Genomic DNA, 15,465 nt, shown 5'->3' with positions numbered 1-15,465 from the left:
TGTCATCTTCCCTTGACAATACAAATTGTATGCAATCTAAACATGAAGATTTCTGTGTTGTGTGCCAAGAATACCGGCTAGCATTTCCAGAAAGACCTCCTGGAAATCAGACAAAACATCAAACTACCAAACCTTCACTGGCCATGGAAGTTTTTTGTTAGTCCAAGAATCTGGCTCTGCCCTGACTTCAGACTGAAACATGCTTTCTGTAACTACAGGATGGAAAGTGTATATCTTCTAGCAGTGCAGATAGGTCAGTCTCTAATTGCTACATCTCCTGACAACTGATGCCACAATAAATTTTAAAAATACGGTGCATATGGTATTGAAAAACTATATATCTAAATATAATCATTTAAGAGTCATATTAATTAAATCTGTTCAAAGTTTGGCTGATCAAGCTCTTCCTAAGCTTGTTTTGAAAGTTTAGAAAATATTTGTTGTTCATCTTCAGGTCAAAATGAGGGAGAGCTGTAACTGAGCACTAGGGAGTGTATAAACATGAAATGCATGTTCTTCCAAGTTCTATACCATTAACTTTGACACCATAATCTAATGTACTTTTCCTGAATAAAAGACAGAGGTATGTTCTTTGAAAGAGCCATCTTTCACTCTCTCCATGAGAAACTTCGGCAAAAATAGTTTTGCGTAATGTTACTTATCATCCCATGCTTTTTGCAAACTGTTTTGTTGAGGAACACAGAATACAGAGCAAAGCATCAGAAAGAGGCAAATCCTTGAAAGGGTGAAATTCAGGAATTACTTTTTCAAGTGGATTTAAACTCAGGTTCCCAAATCTCTTCAATAATGAGCAATGGTCTTTCAGCAGAACATGCATCTGTGTTGAGAGTAGAAGAGCCAGTCGAGTTTTTGCAAAAAAAATTCAGGAGGATCATGAAACCTCTCTGCTGAGTTTAGATGATCAGACAGTAATGACAACACTAGATCTAGAATGAATAAGAGTGTTGCCCTTGGGATTTCACCATTAACATTTATTCCCCTCTTGAGATTTTGTTTTTTTCCAGGAAGGGAGTAGTAGTGTTTTTTATGGAAGGCAAATGTGAAAACATGGAGAGTTCCAGATATTCTCTCTACAAGAGCTATAGCAATAAGGTACTAAAGTAACTACATAAGGAAACAAAAGTCTAGAGGCAAAATGACATAAAAGAAGCACTGAAAATAAGTAATAAATTGAAGGGGTTGCAATTCTGGATTAGAGCATTTCTTTGTTACTCTCCTTCTTGTTAAATGTGTAATTACCAACCTTGCAGACTGAACTGTGTTTATCAAAAAGAGGTGGTGGTTAGCAGCTGCTCAGCAGTTGTGTGTAAATAGAATTTTAGATATTAAATGACAATTAAAGGCTTTTAAAAAGTAAATTTCCAAGTTATGAACTCAGCCTCATGAGGGCTGAAAGGAAAACAGTAAAGCTGGATTCAACCACAAACCACCAGCTATAAACAAAAAACTGGCAGTGTGTCTGCTTCCTAAAATATCTTTTAACACCCTGCCTTTAACTTTTCCCTTGTGGAACAAACTCACAGAGAACTACAACAAAATATTGAAACCTCTATCTCTGCTTCTGGAACCAGCAAATCTGGTTTTATTTTAAAGGAAAAATAATTAGTAATCTAAAAACTGAATTATTCTCTTAAATTTCATTACTACCTTGTATCCTTGAACTTAAGCCTGAACAGTCTTGACAAGGTTTATGTCATGATCTGGAAAAAATCAAGCCTAATGTGTGTCTGACAACAATAAGTGAAACTGAGAAGAGAGGGAATCTGGCACTGACAGAACAGCTAAACCCGAAGGAGGGCCCTGGACATCCTAGAGTGACTGTGGACTTGCCCTTATGGTGTGAAGCTTGTGGCTTTTCAGCACTCGTGTCACTCATTTTTCCAGGCTATGTGAGACTGTGGCCATGGCTGGTCACTGGTGGGGACGCGGGTGGCTGCAGGAGGGTCCCATGATGATGCAGCTGAGTCTTTTCCCCCAGAGCTAGAGGGGAGATAGGAAGCTGTGGATCTCCATTGAGGCAATGCTGCTCTGTGCTTGTCTCACATCCTGGCTTCATCCCACTTTCCCTCCATCTGAGAACTGAAGCTCCTGTACCAAAAACCTAATTACCTGGAGAGATTTGGATGGCCAATGGAGTCAGTCTCTGGAGATGCCCATCCCAGTCCCTTGACTAGAGGAAGTCTAAGGGGAGTCAGACCCTGAATATAATACTTCTGATAGGTGCCTAGGTGAGACAAGTCCAGATCTGAAAGTCAAGGGCGCCCTGATCAGGAAAAAGGCTTCTCACTCATTTCCCTTAAAGGGGAATGCATAAAGGGACAGAATTAAGTATTTAAGGTACAGCCTCATGTCTTAGACAATTTTGATGAATGTTCTACCTTGGCTTTTTTTCTGAGGTCTTAGTGCTACCCACTGAAGCTTCCCTTAGACCCAGAATCACAGAGCATTATATTAAAAAAAAGCTATGCACTGATGCTTAAAATTGTCATTCATACTTGTAGACACTAGCACGTGTTGAGCAAATGCTCACATTTCCTCAGCTTTGTTGTTCCAAAACCCAGTCCCCATACATGCTCTCTCATTCATACTGCCATTTGATTCCCCACTTCCATTTTTGTTTAACTTCAGACTCCAGCCGTTTTCTGTTAAGACTCTGTTTTCTTCCTGCCCACTATGTTTCAATCTTTTGTACCTGACCTTATCACAAAATGTGCTCAACATGTAGCTCAAATGTGCTCAGCTATTGTAGCTGGTTTTAAAGATTTAATAAACAGAGGAGTTGATGTGGACCATAATAGAAGATGCACAAGCTATAGAGGGCACTCCATAATTCTGCATCTCTTATATTACAGCCCTACTGATTTTTCTGTCACCATAGAGTACCCCAGAGTCTAATAATGTTCATCCCCTATGCAGTTTATAGAAACTTATTCATTTCCTTTTTGGAAAGGGAGAGAAAAAAGCACTTTGATTTCATTTTTTCTTTTCAGTTTTCAGTGGTGTTAGAAAGAGCTACTCCCATGGCCCTGGAACTAGAAGACCTCTATTGAGGCATTGATTCAGGAAAGGGCTAGAAGCTGCTTCAGTGTTCCTATACTGTCCCCTGCACACACTGCAGAGGTGCTATTTTCACAATTGTAGAGAAACCCTATTAAAAGGTGATGATTTGATATGAAGGAGAGCCTTGTCCTTTAGGATACGGATGAAGATCATCAATTTGTTCCTGTGCTGGGCATTCAACAAATCTCAGAATCGGTGTGTAATGTTTTAGTCCTATCTGAACTTCCCTGTGCCATCTGGTCACCCTCCCAGTCTCTGCAGAGCACACCTCATTTAATTTTCATCCATTTTCTCCTTACTGCAGATTTTCATTAGCTTACTCTTTATCTGCCCTGAAGTGTGTGATTATAATAGTGTTGCTTATATGGCTCCTTTCATTTTCAAAGCATTTTACAAACATTAACTAATTAATGGAGAAGGCAGAGCATCAAATAATGAATTTTTCAGTCTATGGGTGAACTGATAGAGACAGATAATATGATTTGTTCACTACCTGAGTAGTTCAGAGGTGGGCTTTAATTTAAAGTGCTGGCCAATTTGACTATCACTGATGATGACAGAAAAAGAAAACAGTTTGTATTTCTCCTACACAAGGCACCTTTTTTAAATTGAATTCATGCTTCAATCCTTCATTTAAAATTAGTTCCATTGAATGGGATGCCAGAAGCACAATATACTGATTTTCACACAAATGAAGAAATTAAGATCCACACAATTATTTCCAAATCATCAAAATCTATGGATTTGACATTTCAGCTGAAGAAATAATTTCATACAATTTTGGAAGATGCTTTTGTGCAATTTCATGCTCTACAAAAATCCATTTGGATACAGAACTGTGACACTTTGTGCAAACATCTCATTTATTGGTTAATAATAATGATGATTTAGCTTGGGCTTTTCTATTTTTACTTTCATTCACCACCTACCATCATTTTCTGCTGAGGAGAAAGAGAAACTGCCAATTTATAAACAAAGTTAGAGACACTTGGTGAAAGTAAACTAAACTGGGGGAAAAAAATCTGTTGGTGCTGTGATACGGCAGCAAAAGAGTGGTCTCTAAACTTCCCTTTCAATATATTTATTCTCGGACTCATTATGTAGTAGGAGGAAGAATGAAAGAAGATAATCAAGATGTGTTTCTTGTGGTGGACATATTTATACATATTCAAGAAAAACTGAAGGACTGGGGAGATCAGCACTGGAATGTGCAACCTTTTGTCTCCAAGAGTTACGGCATGTCTGTGCTGGTTAACCAAGCTGAAACCCTGCAAGGGCTGGTTAGTGGTGAAATCTTGTTCTCAGTCCAGAGGTAACTACTAGGAATAGTTTTTCACCCTTTTCAAATGTGTGTGCAGAACAGCTAAAGTTTAAATAGATCATGGAAAATATATAAATTGTTTGGATAGTATAAAAATAGTGGGAAGGAACCACTTAGTGAGTCTTTAAAAAAAGCCAAACCCAAAACCACATTTGGTTTGAGTTAATGTGTGGGTTCCCATTCCTCATGACTGCTGTCAGAGTGTCTGAATTGCAAAAACATCGGGGAAGTTAACACGAATTATTATTCATTAAAATGGTATTACTGGAAGAGTGCTTTTCAGAGAGTGGCACTAGGTATGGGCTACATGAGCTAATGCTTGGGGCAGCAAATGGGTCAGGGACACTGGCTTTACCTAATAGAAGGCACTGGGAAGCCAAGATCAGGGTTTGTGGGATGGCAGGTACAGCTAAGGAAGGGGTTTCTTCCAGAAGCAGCAGTTGCTGGTCCTAATCCACACCCCTCCTTCCTTAGCCATCCCAGCAAGTATGTCCTCTCAGGGAACTTGCCCCCCCTTCTTCCTCTCCCACCTCTACCCCTGCTCTCTTTTGTGCCCTTTCTGTGAATGGAGCAGCATAGTTCTGGCCTCCATCCGCAGGGCTGCAAAGCCCCATCTTGCTAACAGGATCACAAAAGCTTGAGTGAGCCCTGGTTACTCATTAGTCGCTCTCTGTTACTCTGCTTTTGAAAGGATTTGGTCCTCCAGCCAAGGACAGGGAGCTGTGCCGTGCGATTTGAGTGACCAAATGCACAACAGCGAACAGTCAAAGGCACATGGATTAATCAAAAATTTTTAGCAAATATTTGTGGATAAAGAATATATTTCAGAATGAGGTACTTGTTAACAATTCATTAGCAGTAAAAGGAACCTGATTTATAATGACTCGTCTCTGTAGTAAGCAACTGAGTCACTCTGAGCTCTCTCCGTAGGGCTAGCTCCCTTGGAATGGTATTGAGCTGTCCGAAGAGAGTAGTCCTTGGTTTGTTTCTATTGCATTTTGGAGACAGTAGATTTCATTCTTCATGGCAGTATATCCACCATATTATCGGGAGACCCTAGCTGCAGGCAAAAACTGGTTTTAGAAAGAAATTTTTCTACTATCTCAGAATTGCTGTGGTAATGAAGAAAAGTTGGAAACAGTGACAAGCTTGGGTCAAGGAGATTATTTTCAAAAGTTACCCAGAAAACTTCTCTAAATTCTATTTAATCCAAACAAGGAACAGTAGGGGTGAGAGAGAAGAGGCTTCTGTATTTAATTTAATTCTTACTTCATTTGCAAATTGCTTGGCAAACAAGTTTATGCATATTAATTACATTTCTAATGAAAAATATTTGCAGATGCACCTGTTTTCATGGCAAAGTATAGATTGGGCTTGCAAAGCTACTATATATATCATTTAGTAGCTGTTGGCTCAACCATTTTGCTAGAATATGCATTGCTGGAGGAACAAATGCTGTCACATAATTTTTTGCTGATACCACACTGTATGAGACACAGAGTGGCCAGGGCTGGTTGCTAGTGGAGACACCAAGATTAAAGCAGCCTGTGTGAGTGCAGGTGACAGCGGATACATCCCATAGTAACACGACAGAGTCGTTTTCTCCCAGAGTGAAGGACTAACCATAAGAGAAGTGTTCTGAAAAGTCCCCTAGTTTATGTATGCAAAGACTTGCCAGGTGTATTTGCTTGCTGTTTCACAGGCTTTTACCATGAGATCAGTGTCTTTTGAAATATTAGTATGTCGTCAGAGTTGATTCAGTTAGTACCTGACTTGTTCTTTCATTGGCAAAATGGCCCATGTGCTGCCACAGATGGGAGCTGACAGTTTAAACCATATTGGTCAAAACCTGAGCCTGATGAGAACTACGTTGTGCAACTGGAGTTTGTTCCTACAGGTATATTTGATTTTTACTGGTCTGGTATGATCTGAATTTTTCAAACCATTGCTTGTTTTTGTTGCATAAAAGAAAATTTGAAGTAAAATGCTTAACATTTGCTGTTTATTTCTGCTTCATTATTTAAAGTGTTTATTCAGTGCCACAATTTAGTCTTCACTGAGCTTATAATGTATCTTGTATAAAATTGCCACAACTATAATATAACATTAGCTAATCTAATGCTAAATGGTGCTTGTTAATGGTTGAAATTATAGTTTAGATCCTGAGAGTATAAAAGCATCATGAGATCCTTTGCACTTGGAAATGGGGTTTGGAATTCATATTACTGTTGACAAAATTTATGCTTGGGGATCTGGGAGAAAATATGCACCATGAAAACGAAATGTCTCATGGCTGTGCTTCACTGCATTGCATAGTGCTGAAACAATCCCCGCCTGGTGCAAGCCTCACTCAAGGCACAGTAATTATAGTAATTAATGGCATTGTAAAGCACTACTTATTTTCAGTAGGTGTAATTGCCAAGGATGCTTCTTTTTAAAATGCTTTGAACTGCATTCTCTGTCAGTAAGCACAGAGGCTGTCAGCTACTTTTTTCTAATTGAGAAAAACAAATCAGTCATCAAAGTCAAAATTCTTAGAAATAGTGGAGCCATAGTTCATGCTGATTTGCTCCCTCAGAAGTAACATGGATTGATTTTTAATGTGTCTGCTCGTGAAGTAAGAGACTGTTTTAATACCTGAACAAGGGTGTGACAAGCGGTTGTGACAAGCGGTGTACAAAGCTCAACTCATCACCTAGGTTCAACTCAGATCATGCTTACAGGGATAGTCTGAGCTTTCTAAAGATCAGTTCTTGACAGGTAAGTACGGTTTTCTTTGTGGCAGGCTTGTTTGCTTCCTTCAGAAATGCCCTGCAAGAAACTCTCTCCATTTTTCTGCAGCTTAATGGGGTAAAATTGAATAAATACAAGAAGAAAAATGGAAAAATCTAGGTGTGAGAGTGACTTTTGGGTGAACAAATGGATTTCACCTCTGCAAACTCAAACAGAAGTATCATGATTTTCCGTAACATTTAAATGTCTCAGTAACACACAGAGAAGAAAGTAAAACCAGCTAAGAAAAGAATATCTGAAATGATTTACGGCAGATATCCCAAAACCCAGGAGGCTTATGAGGAGAAAAACAGCACAAAAACCCGCTTTCTTATTGAGTTAGAAGACAGATGATTTTGAAAGATAGAACAGAAGGTCAGGATGCAACAAAACATGATTTAGTAAAATAGTGTAGATATTAACTAAAGAAAGTAGCCATTAAAAAGAAATTAAAAATGGAAACAATAGAAGCCTAATGATGCATGCTTCTGGAGTCTGGATCTATCATAGTATTAACACTATCTCCTTCAGTAGAGCTGGTGGGGCTAGTGGGTGACAGGGTCAACATTGTTTCATTGCACCCAAATCCAGAGTCCAAAACACCAAGATGCAGTCTATCATTTCTTGAAATTAGAAGTTTCTTATCTATACCAGAGTACCTATAGCATCAATGCACATTTTTACAGATACTGAAGATTAAGTTCTCAGCATGGAGTCGAATCACCACAACCTGACTGACTCACAAGAAGTCCCTGTCCCAAGTAGCCTAAGACTCAGCTTTAAATAATTGGAGTTTAGTTAAGAACTGAATGATTAAATTACCATATATGCCATAAAGGGCTTAGCACTACACTGGTTTTATACCAGAGTAATTCATCTGACTTCAGACAAATAACTCCTAGTTTTTCATGTGAATGTAACCAGTCAAAAGTGGAACTGTTGTATAGTGGGGGAGAGGCTGGGTTGCAGGGCACAGCCGCTGATACAGACTGGTGTAAACTGGAAGAGTTTAAGGGGTGTGCAGAGCAGTCTTTGAGAAAGAAACCACGAAAGTTCCAGTGAATCATCAACAAATGTTTTCTGGGGAATAGGCATCTACTGGCTTTGTCTTCCTCTCCTCTTTGTTTCTTTTCTAAAACACTAAACTCAAAGAATGGGTCAGTCTGTCTAGAGAGGGTGGGTTGGGCTGAAGTGTGGAGCAGATGAGAAATTTAGCTGCTTGTGCTATCAGAAAAGCCAGCTGTCAACTGGCGTGGAAGCAGTGATTTGCTACGTGATGCTCTGCAGAGGACAGCTGTCAGATGAGAAGGACTGGCCGCTGCAAATGAAGTCATTAGATGTATTCAATCCAGTCACCCCTGACACTATTCTCTGCAAGTTTTGCCAATCATTCATTGACACAGTGGCATATATATTCAGCTGTGCTGGAGAGAACCAGCAGTCAATGGAGAATTCAGAGCGTTTAGGTTCAGTGTGCACTGAGTCTGAAGGTACATCTTCTCATCGCTTGTTGTTTGTTTTGAGGTTTCGGTTTTGGGGGATTATTTTGTTGTAGCTGTTGTTCCTCAGGGGAAGAAAATCTGTCTCAGCTAATGTGGGTGTCAGTAGCTGGAAAAAGTTAGTCTTGAAGCAGCCCTGTAGGCTGACAAACTAGGATCCCGTTTGTTGTTCTGCCCTACCTCTGATTTAATATCCCTGTCTCACTGGAAACCCAAACACAAATAATAAGCAGGCAAATGGCAAATGCTCTTGTGTCAATATTTCCCCTTTCTGATGATTTCTCAAGCAGGACTTTCCGTGGCTGTGTTTGCCATTCAAATAAAACCGCAGAAAATAATGCAAGTATACTAAGGTGCTAAAAGCAATGGTCAACAAATAAGGGCTCAGCACGTGTGCATTTTAATGAGATACTAATTGAGAATAGGGTGATGGCAAACGGAGAGCTCAAAACGGGGGCTTGTTGGGTTTGTTGGAAACTAGAACCATCTAAATGCTGGGTTCTCTGGTACGAAATAAGGACAAGTTCTAGTTTTTCCTGCTTCAGACTGTGTTACAGTTATATTGGTTGGAACATTTGTAATTGATTTACTGAGAGCTATCACTTCAAGTTCAAAAAAGCAGATGGGTATTATTTAATTGGTGAAGCAGGACTGCTCACGTATTTACATATAGAAAAATGAAGGAAGCAAGATATTCATTCTGACCATGTCCCATTCTTTAATCCTCCAGTTAAACTCAAAATTTGTCTAGTACTGTGTTCCTTAATCACATCACAAAACACTGAAGTCACTTTATAGCCTTTCCTTTTGCTCCTGAAAGAGTGTGACAACACTATACTTATATATTTCAAGTGTTTTAACCAAGGAGAAAGTCATATGAAAGGCTCTCAAAAGTGCTATTTTATCTCCATATTCACTATCCAGGCTTGAAAGTAAACCATTTTTTGGCTGCCTCACAGAACAAAATATTTAAAGGCAAGCCTTTGATTTCCTACTTTAAGTAGAAAACAAAAACACTGTTTTTAGTAAACTAAATCACTTTTTACTCTGATACGTCATTAAGCTCACTAGAGACTTATGTCTGTCGCGGTTTTCAAAGTGCTGCAGGAGGTTTTAGTTTTGTAATTCCTTTTCGACTGAGTCCCTTATTCCACACTTGGAAATGTAGTAAAGTTGAAATGTCAGTCCTATGATAGCTAGGAATATGCTTGTGGGTTTTATTCCTGCAAAACTAGTGTGCATGTAACTAATGGGGGTATATTTGAAGTGCCCTTAATTTGTGCCCGTAACTTGAAGTATTGATTTTTTTTGCAGGGGGTAGTTAATTTTACCAAAGTACAGCTCTCTTCCACATCTGCTCATTCAGTGATAAAACCGACCCGTAGACTATGCAGCTGTCACAGGGCTGCTTGAGTGGGCACTTGCCTTGTGATTAGATGAAGGGGAATGCCTGAGTGGCAAAAAGCCAGTGTCAGTATTTTACCTACCTGATGTACTGGGTGATAATACCCTGAAGAAGAAAATGTAGCTGAAATAAGCATAGCAACCTTTGCAGAATTATTGCCAGCCCATACTAAGTGTAGAGCAACTTGAAACTCATCTGTGTATAGCAGAGCCAAGCCACCTTCCTGTTTGGCCATTAATTAGGGAGAGAACAGGATGCCATGTGACTGAGGGATCAGTTTTGTCCCTTTATTCCGTCCCAAGCATGAACAAGTCAAAAATCAATTACCTGCAGCCTGAACAAAAGTGCCAGCATGCCCGTGGATGGGCTGTGTTTCATGCTGAGTCCATCCCAGCTGGAAGGCATCCAAGACCCACAGCATTTACAGCCCAGGTGGCTGCTCGCTATGGTTTGACTTTCTGGCATGATGAATTTCGCTGAGCACCTGAATTTCGCTCAGCCCCACTCCGAATTGCTCAGCTCTCATCCCACTCAGGGGCAGTGCTCACACACAGCACCACATAGGCTGGTGAAACAGCAGCATAATGGCACTAGGTCTGGGGTTCTTTTTTGTGCAGTCTGGATGAAAACAATTGTGTTATAGAGAAATGTAATTTGATTCAATAGATATTACTCTAAAAGTCTGTGGAACTTAATAGAGAAAAAAAAATTCATAAGGATCTTTGAGTCTCCTGTAGAATTCTCTTGCAAAAATGTTATTCCCAGTTACATTTCGCCAGATGGTTTCAGGAAGCTATTTTGAAGTTTCTATTTTCTACAAAAACTTACAGCACTCATCAATTACCACAAAGGTAGGAATCAACAAACAGAAAAATATGGGTAGATATGCCAGCGGGAAAAAAGTCCTGGTTTGTATGTTGTTTTCTCTCCTGCGTTGCTCGTACAGCTAACTCATCTAGACCTTACCCTACACTTCACCTCTGATCACAGGTGTATCCAAATGTATCGTGGAGCTAGGACTCAGTGCAGAAGCAAATTGCCAATTTCTCTAAACTGTCATTAGCTTATACTGCTTTCTTTTCATGTAGTTTCTGTAATCGGAAATGTCAGTATTAAAGCATTAGAGAACCTCAAGGTTCAACATAGTACAAGACAACTACAAGTATTCTGAACATTGGACTTTTGACATGCATTTTTATTAAAATCCATTCACATTTTCTACATTGTTATGCCCACCTACTACCTGCAAAAACTTGGAATGTCAAGATCTGCTCTGGGTAAGAAAGAGTTGACCAATAATAGTTTTCGCCCTTCAAAAATGGAAAAAAAATCCATGAAACATGGTAAAATAATAATTACATGGAAGTGGTGTGGAAATGATAATGTCTGACTGGATGCTTCCTTTACTGGAGATTTTACTACTATGGTAACAGACAAAAAGCCTAATATATTCTGACTAATCAGGATTGATGTTAATTAAAGAAGAGTTCAAGATAATGACTTCTCATTACTATGTGATAGCTAGAAATAGATTGCTCTACCTCTAGGTAAAATAAGCAATTATATAACTTCTGGTTTTACAGACTTCTTTTTTAAGAAGTTTCATCTCATTCTTTGTTCTTTTCTGTTGTCAATACATTAATATGTGCATGTCTTATTTTTAGTGCTGCTCATCTAGGTGCACTTTTTTGTGGTTCTCAGGATGCATTATTCTTTCTCTTCAATTGAGTTAATTTTTTCCTGTTGCTATAAGGAAAGCACAGCCTACTGGTTAAAACAAAAAAATAGAGATGCTAAGAATAAAGCCTTGGATTATACACTGGAAAATAGAGACGATATGAAGTAAAGGCAGAGTTGAATCCCTCACAGAAGTGGTAGAGTTTTCTTTAGCAAAGGAAAAACCCCTTCGATTTTGTCTTCCTAGTAATTTGACTGCCCTGATAGGAGAATATCTGAATGGTAAAGCCTCCATTTGGAAGGTGTTTCTGAAGTCAGTAAAAAGCAAGAAGATAAAAGGCCTCTAAAAAATTGTTGGCTTTCTAATCCTTTTCCAAAACCATGATGAGTGGTGGGTTCGGCATCATCACTTGCATTTCCCATGTACGAGGGTATAAGGAAACCAACTGCCCCTCCAAATCCTAGATGCTTATGACCTGGCACCATCAGACTTCCTTGGCAAGGAAAAGAAAAGAGGCTTCATTTCAGTGACACTTTCAGTGACAGACTGGTAACACCAGATTTCTCTTTTTTTTTCTGTGTTTCATTTCTTGGACACTACATCTTTTAAAATTTGAAGAACTGTAGATATTAAGAAAGGTGGGCTGTGTCATCAGGAACTGGTAATCATCCTTAATAATCAAAGGACTTGAATTCTGCCTTTCTGTGTGCCATTTATTCAAACCCAGAAATTTCAAGTGATACTTCAGGTGCACAGCTATATATAAAATAAGTCAAAAGTTTGTCTGCTGCACTGCACAAGAAAAAAAAATAAGTGAGCATAATGAGAAGGAGATATGTAAATTATAAAGGAATAGACTAAAGAGTTTGCCTATTCCTACCTGTTTATATTCATATAGAACTGTTTCTTCCTATGTCCTTTACTGTTTGTTTTGCCTTGCTGTAAGTTTTCCTAGAAAACTCAAGTAAGCAGGACCTCATAAAGCCCATGTAATCTACTACAAATAGTTTGAGAGAAATTGGTTTAGAAACCATTAATTTGTTTAAGAATTAAATTAAGTGAAACACCAAAAGACTAATGGAAATTTAGTTTGTATTGAGTGTAGAACTGTAGTGATATGTCTCTAAATATAGTATATAGGTTAGAAATGGAGGGGCTCACAAATGAATCTGTGAGGATAGAATAAGAAACATTTGCATCAACTGAAGTAATGATTCACATTTGTGGTGTTTCATGATACAACTGCTTGGAACTGAGTAGCAAATACATTGTTCCCTAAAAAATAGAATTTGTTGCCACCTGAAATAAAAGGAAGATGTTCACTGACTAGTATCAACAAAAGGCAAATGGCACACAGCTGAAACATTAATCACACATGAATTCTTCAGACAGATCTTTATAACATTTTACAAAATTGGGCCGAAACTATATAGGTATCAACAGCACTCTTTTGAACTAACCTCTGTGTCACTTTTTAATAAAGATATATGTGTATGCTATTCCGAATCAGATGATGTGATAACTCGTTCAGTTTTGCATCTTTAACTCATTTAAAGAAAGTAGAAACTAGTGTGTGGGAGACATTTAGTGACATATAGGGATTCCCAGAGCACTTAAGAAGCTTCAAAATGAATTAATTATCCTTGTATCACACTGGTTTTCCTCCCAAGCTCCTTGGAACAGTACAGTTACCATCTGTGTTCATCCTAGAATATGTAAGGCCCCTAGCTAGGAAATCCTTGGTTTACTGTGAGATTTCTGTTTTATCACATAAATTATTGCCTTAGATTGAAGTTACAATGGAAGTCTTTTCAGCTTTCACAGATACTTAGTGCCAAGGAACATTTGTGATCCTTGATGAGGAAAGGGGCAAGTATAAATGTTAGGTTACAGTCATTATCTTCCTGGGAGAAAAATAATGCCATAGTCTGTACTGAGAGAGCTTTAGAACAAACAAAAATTAGTTGGCTTTAATGAAGAAGCTGAATCAAAAGAAGGATACTTAGCAAAAAGGTGAATTGAGGTGCTGTTGGAAATCTCATTAGTGAGAAACAGAGTCGGGCAATAAAGCAGAAATAACAATCCACTAATAACTTGCTTAAGCTACTTAGGTAAAAAGAAAATTATCTTCCATGTATTTCTTTATGACAGAACAGATCAAGCAATATATCCCAATTTCAACACAGTCTGGTTCATAACATGCGTTTCTGATTCCAGATCAGGCTTCTCAGCAGACAAGAGCGATAAGCACCCTGCTGCTTCTGTGCTGCAACTTCTTCCAAGACACAGAATGTCAATAAGGACACTGCCTCAGAAGTGTCACAGTGAGGAAGGAACCATGGCTGCTCCATGTGAAGTACACCAAGTTAGAAGTGGTTCATCTCAGTGGCTGGTGGCAATCTCAGCAACATGTTGCTAGTAAGAAAATGAGGATAACCTGACTGAGACCTGATTTTCAAGGAGTTGCCTGCAGTCGAATTAGCTGTATGGGATTCTTCCTAGGTAAATGTCCTGAGTGATGGCTTCACACCCTGACCTGTCACGTAATTCTTTCCAACAATGTTTTTTTTCCAAAGCTTAAGAGCTTAACAATTACTCACTTTCTTAACAACTCACTTTCTTTTTCCTGTCATTTTCAGGTACAAGGAATGATTCGTCTCCCTTTTTCCTTGTGACTCTCCACTGCAGGTGAACCCAGCAAAATGGAACCACTAATTTTTAAATACAAGGGTTTTAATGGAGATTTGTGTGGTTGGTGGTTTTTCTTCAGTATTCTCTTGTCTCTGTTGCAGTTTCCTAGGAGCAAGTATATTCTTCAAAATGTTTTCACAAAGAAACCTTACCATTTCCTTTTTCACATTACTGATTTCAAGCATTTATTGAGTTCATCTGTAGATGTTCTTGAAAGCACTGAAGTCAGTAGCAAGCTTGGGTAGTGGAGTAGACCACAGGTGAACAGCACTATAAAAGATTATAAAGGAACTCTAATGCTGGTCTTACAAACCAAGAAAGAGAACACAGCTATAGCCCTCATCTCTATTTTATCTTTCCATGTGTCAAGAAGATTCAGTAGATCTGAAAGCAGTTGATGAAAGCAATATAAGACTAAATCTACTGTAGCTTGTGGTCAGCCAGATATGCAGTAATATGCTTGTTAAAATCAACAATAACTACCTGGAGTTGGCCAAGAAGCATACTACTTTGGAAGTACCTGAGAGTCATAATTAGAAAAGGAACAAGACCAAAATGTTGCTTTACAGGGAATATTTAATAGTGGAAGGAAAAGCAGGAGGGCTTTGGCTATGATGGTTTTATGTAGCAATTAGAATGGGAGTCAGGAAATACCTCTATAATCACTGACATGATCTCGGGCAAAACACGGACCATCTGGAGTTTCAGAATTCCTGCCTGTGAAACCTAATAAACACCTGGAAACCGACAAGGGCGAGGTGTTGTATATAACGTATAGATCATGCTGTTCAGAAGGGCTTTCCCTATAGGTTTAAACCTTCATTCATTGACCCAGCTCCTTCTGAGATTAAAGATTAAACTAAAACCAGCAGCTCAAATTTTGGTCCCTCAGAATTGTAAGGGTCAGAAACCTTTGTATTTGAACATGCAACTGCATTTACAGCTGAAGGGAACCCAAAGGAAAAAGAAATATTTTGAATTAACAAGTAATAGAGATGTCATGTGGGTCTGATTTTGG

At 38.7% G+C, this 15,465-nt stretch overlaps 1 long non-coding RNA gene across 2 annotated transcripts in view; it reads left to right on the top strand.

The window, feature by feature from the left end:
- The window catches only part of LOC110364722 (uncharacterized), a 15,063-nt gene extending 566 nt beyond the window's left edge, over positions 1-14,497 (top strand). The window contains exons 1-3 of one of the 2 annotated variants that reach the window (XR_002423676.2): positions 8,560-8,664; positions 13,974-14,258; positions 14,396-14,497. This is a non-coding gene — a long non-coding RNA (uncharacterized LOC110364722). Of the gene's footprint in view, positions 1-8,559; positions 8,665-13,973; positions 14,259-14,395 lie in introns of those variants that run through there. The other variant, XR_010472271.1, reaches the window with a different exon arrangement.
- The last annotated feature ends 968 nt before the right edge of the window (positions 14,498-15,465 follow it).

This window comes from Columba livia, chromosome 1 (assembly GCF_036013475.1).
Source record: "Columba livia isolate bColLiv1 breed racing homer chromosome 1, bColLiv1.pat.W.v2, whole genome shotgun sequence".
In the NCBI taxonomy this organism is placed as follows: domain Eukaryota; kingdom Metazoa; phylum Chordata; class Aves; order Columbiformes; family Columbidae; genus Columba; species Columba livia.
This window is presented reverse-complemented; position numbering and strand designations above follow the sequence as displayed.